This window comes from Scyliorhinus torazame, chromosome 10 (genome assembly GCF_047496885.1).
Source record: "Scyliorhinus torazame isolate Kashiwa2021f chromosome 10, sScyTor2.1, whole genome shotgun sequence".
In the NCBI taxonomy this organism is placed as follows: Eukaryota; Metazoa; Chordata; class Chondrichthyes; order Carcharhiniformes; family Scyliorhinidae; genus Scyliorhinus; species Scyliorhinus torazame.
Genome location: NC_092716.1, coordinates 155,369,151 through 155,374,141, shown reverse-complemented (window position 1 = coordinate 155,374,141; position 4,991 = coordinate 155,369,151). Strand labels below are relative to the sequence as shown.

Here is a 4,991-nt window from a genome sequence, read left to right as displayed (position 1 = left end):
GTGGGGTCTCTGTAGCAACGCATTACACAGGGTCAACTCCATCTCTACTTGCGTAAAGCTAAGGCAAATGCAGATGGAAATGGTACACAGAGCTCACTTAACTAGAAACCGAATGAGCAGATTCTTCCCAGAGGCGGAGGACAAATGCGAACAGTGCCAAGGAGGCCAAGCCAATCGTGCCCACATATTCTGGCATTCCCCTGAATTGTCAGGTTCTGGACAGCCTTTTTGAGGCAATGTCCAAGGTGGTGGAGATGGGAGTGGAGCCTTGCACAAAGGTGGCGGTCTTAGGGGTATCAGAACAGCCAGATCTCTTCATGTGTAGGAGAACAGGCGCCCTTGCCTTTGCCCTCCTAATCGCCCGCTGGAGAATCCTGCTCGGCTGCCGATCAGCAGCACCACCCAAAGCTGACTGGCTGTCTGACCTGTGGGAATTTTTCCAGATGGAGAAAATTAAATTTGCCATCGAGGGATCGGAAGGAAGCTTCCACAAAACATGGGAGCCACTCACCCAGTTGTTCCAAGACCTGTTTGCAGTAAACAGCCAGAAGGCCAGAGGGAGTTGGAAGCCATGGCAGAACAAAAGCAAATGAAAGGGGGGGGGGGGGGGGGGGGGGGGGGGGAGAGAAATAAAGCAGTATGGCAAGCAGCATGGAACCCAGCTATGCTCAGAAAATAACAAAATACACAGCGTCAGGCCAACCAAACAGGAACAAAATAGAAGAACTGAAGATGGAAGAGGGCATGCTAGACGACTAGAAGGGAGGTGGATCAGGAAGAAAAGGGGGAGTGGAAGGTTGGGGTCCCGGCTAGAATTAAGAGCCTACTTGGAGAACACAAAACAAGAAACTGCAACCATTGTAAATAGCAAAAGAAAATCAATGTATAAATATTTTTGTCTCCGATCTACTTTGGCGACTACCTTTGTTCTGTATGACATAAAAAATCCTTAATAAAAACATTTTAAAAAACACTTTTGAGGATTTGCAGTGCTGCCATCTGCAAAGAAGTCAATAGGGAGTCAGCAAGCCCAGCCCAACCTGACTCCCCAAACAAACATCAAAAAGCCTTGTTGGATCACGAGAGAGACTAGATTTGGGTGAGAAACCCCTATCGAACAGCAGTGGGCACACCTACACCACATGCAATGTTCCCTCTAAGTTAGGCAATTGCGCAGTTGTGAAAAGCACCAGACAAGCTGCACACAACCAAAGTTCCGTTCAAGATGCATGTGCTTGCGGCCGCACAGCAATTGTAAAGGGACTGTGCAGTAGAACAAGCAGGTTGTACACATAAACATAAACTAGAACGGACCATTAACTGCTCAGTTTTCAGCGATTCAAGAAGGTTCACCATCATCTTCTCAAGAGTAATTAGGGATGGGCATTAAATGTTGCATTCTTTGTGCTCGCTTCGGCAGCACATGTACTAAAATTGGAATGATACTGAGAAGATGAGCATGACCCCTATGCAAGGCTGGCACGCAAATTCGTGATGCGTTCCACATTTTTAGGGCATCAAGGTAGCACAAGTGGATAGCATTGTGGTTTCACAGCGCCAGGGTCCCAGGTTCGATTCCCTGCTGCGTTACTGTCTGTGCGGAGTCTGCACGTTCTCCACGTGTCTGCGTGGGTTTCCTCCCGATGCTCCGGTTTCCTCCCACAGTCCAAAGACGTGCAGGTTAAGTGGATTGGCCATGCCCTTCGTGTCCAAAAAGGTTAGGAGGGGTTATTGGGTTACGGGGATAGGATGGAATTGAGGGCTTAAGTGGTGCAGACTCGATGGGCCGAATGGCTTCCTTCTGCACTCTATGTTCTATGTTGTATATTCTATTCTCCAGCAATTCCTGCACACAGGAATAAATAAAGGAAGGGAATGGGCAATAAATGCTCAGCTTTTGAGAATTGGCTTTAGAAAGAAAATGGCTTTCAAGGCGGGCAGATTGAAGGTCAGCTCCAATACCTGTGGTGGTCAATTAGTCGGCAAACAATCAATGTTAAATCACACTCATGAAGAATGATCACTGGGGCAAAGAAAGTGCGGGAGAAAGTGCCAGGCCTTTGCTACATTAAGCGGAGAAGAATAGGGTGGAAAATCTACAAAAGAAAAGTCAACATTTTGAATAATTTGCTTCCAATCCCCATTGTGTGGAAAATAAAGTATATATAAGTATGTTGATAATATCAAACCTTAGACCCATTTAAATAGTGATTCCAAGAGCCTACATCAGTGCAAAGGACAATAAAGAATGTTTTCAAACAATTCAAGGAAGCATGGAAAGAAATAGATTGGAAAATACAGAAATGCAAAACATAAAAAAACAAAATAAGAGAGTCCAAAGAATATAAGAGCTAACAAGATTTTGGGAAAGCAAACAGTAACTGAGAGGAAAGAAAGAAAGACATCATTTGAGTTACTTTATGTGAGTTGGAGTATGAAGGATAAATAGGTTCCTTAAAAAGGGAGTTTTACTTTTTATTTAAAGTGGAAAGGGATTCTTGTCTACTTTTCAAAGCACCCCTATTTAGTACCCAAGGCGATGATATCTTATCGAAAATATAATTTCAAAATAAAAAGTAAAATATCAGCTTCCTTGCGATTATGAAGACACTTGAAGTAGTGATTTCCCTCACACAGCCCACTTGACTGACATCAACTACTGGAAACCAACCTATTCATCCCATAAATTTACATAAATTGTAAAGAGTTCATGACACGGTTTTTAAAAAATTATTTTTATTCTCCTTTTTCACATTTTCTCCCAAAATTACACCCAACAATAATCGGTAACGAATGCAATGTCAATCCCCATATCAATAACAACAATCCTATCCTCCCACCAAACCCCCAAACAGCAGCCCGCATGTTAACATAAACAAATAACAAAAAGGAATCAGAATTACCCATAGTCACCATTGCCACATACAGTCCCCCTCCCCCAACCCCCCTCTAATTCTCGATGTAATCCAATTCTTGAAAGTGCATAATGAATAACGTCCATGAATTGTAGAACCCTTCCATCCTTCCCCTCAGTTCAAATTTGATCTTCTCAAGAGTCAAGCATTCCAGCAGGTCCCCCCGCTGACGTGTTGGCTGTTCTGGATCCGTGGAACACATACAGGTCACCAACACTTGAAATAGTGCAACGCTATTTTATTGAATCATTAACTGTTTAACATACTCTGACTGTGGGTTAACACGATACTAGCTTTAACTAAAGATCTTTGCCTTGTCCTAACCAGTCGATGCACTCAGCACATGGTGAATGTCTGTGTTTCAGGCTGTGAGCTCTGTCCTCCTAGCTAGCTGCAGCTCGAATGAGCGGGAACTCTGATGCCCCCCGTCTGTATAGTGCGTGTGCTCTAACTGGTGATTGGCTGTGGTGTTGTGTGTGTCGATTGGTCCCACTGTGTGTCCATCAGTGTGTGTCTGCACCATGATATACTGGTGTATATTATGACACCCGCCATGCCAGGGCACAGAGCGGAGAGGTTGATCTCCACCCCAACAGGATCCCCCTTCAGGCAATCAACAAGGCGAAGGCTACAACATCTGCCTCCGCACCCATTTCCAACCCTGGCTGGTCCGACACCCCAAATATGGCCTCCCGAGGGCCCTGCTCCAGTTTCACATGCACCACTTTAGAGATTACCCTAAAAACCTCCTTCCAGTAATTCTCCAGCATTGTACAGGACCAAAATATCCCCCCCACCAGTCCCCCCAATGTTCACACGCATCTCCTACCCCCTCAAAGATCCGGCTCATCCTTGCCCTTGTGAGGTGTGCTCTATATACCACCTTCAGCTGTATCAGCCCCAACCTCGCAAATGAGGTGGAGGCGTTCACCCTCCGGAGCACCTCACACCAGAACCCCTCCTCCATACCGTCTCCCAACTCTTCCTCACAATTTGCCTTGATCCCTTCCAGCGATCCCTTCTCCTCCGTATCTCCTTTCTGGCAACGCCTCAAACCTGCATGTATCCAAATATTTCCCCCCTGCTCCAGTCCATACTTCCCTCCCAGATCCTGCAATCCAGCTAACCGACCCCCAAGAAACACATCTTTCAGTGTCCTAATTCCTTTCGCCTCACATCTCCGAAAATATCCATCCCACTTCCCTGACTCAAATCTATGGTTCCCCCGAATCGGCATTTCCCTTGGCCCTGCCCCCAACCCAAAGTGCTGGCGAAACAGACTCCAAATTCTCAACAAAGCTACTACCGGACTCCCTGAGTATTTCCCCGGTGCCGTCGGGAGCGCCGCTGTTGCTAGCGCCTTCAATCCCGACACCCTACACAAATTCTCCTCCATTCTGACCCACTGGGAATCAACCCCTTTGACCCAGCTCCGTACCTTCTCCACATTCGCCACCCAGTAATAATACATCAGGTTCGGAAGACCCAAACCCCCTGCCTGCCTTTCCCTCTGTAGTAGCACCTTTCTAATTCTGGTCACCTTCCCTCCCCATATGAACGAGGTAATCATCCCTTCAATCTTTCTAAAAAATGCTTTTGGCAGGAAAACCGGCAGGCATTGGAAAATAAACCGAAATCACGGCAACACGTTCATTTTAACCACCTGTACCCGACCCGCCAGTGACAGAGGGAGACCATCCCACCTTGCCAGATCAGCTTTCACCCTCCCCACCAAACTAGAAATGCTGTGAGTTAATGACATGGTTGAAGACACCCCAGGAGACTTCCTTTAGGGAAGTAAATCCGCAGTCCTTATCCGGTCTGGCCTACACGTGACTCCAGACCGAAAGCAATGTGGTTGATTCTTAACTGTCCTCCTCTGAAATGACTGAACAAGGGCAATTATGGATAGGAGATAGGGCAACAAATGCTGGTTAGGGACCAATTACATTTTGTTTCAAGTAGGTAAAGGTTGAGATTCAGGAAACATGTTTTTGGAATAAAGCCACAAGAACCCGAAGAGAAAATGCCGAAAATCTCAGCAGGTCTGGCAACACCTGTAGAGAGAGAAAAGAG

At 46.2% G+C, this 4,991-nt stretch overlaps 1 non-coding gene across 1 annotated transcript; it reads left to right on the top strand.

Annotated features, from left to right (window-relative positions):
* Positions 1-1,404: 1,404 nt before the first annotated feature.
* Positions 1,405-1,511, top strand: LOC140385014 (U6 spliceosomal RNA). Its single transcript, XR_011933277.1, has one exon. It is a non-coding gene; the product is annotated as a U6 spliceosomal RNA (small nuclear RNA).
* Positions 1,512-4,991: the final 3,480 nt, after the last annotated feature.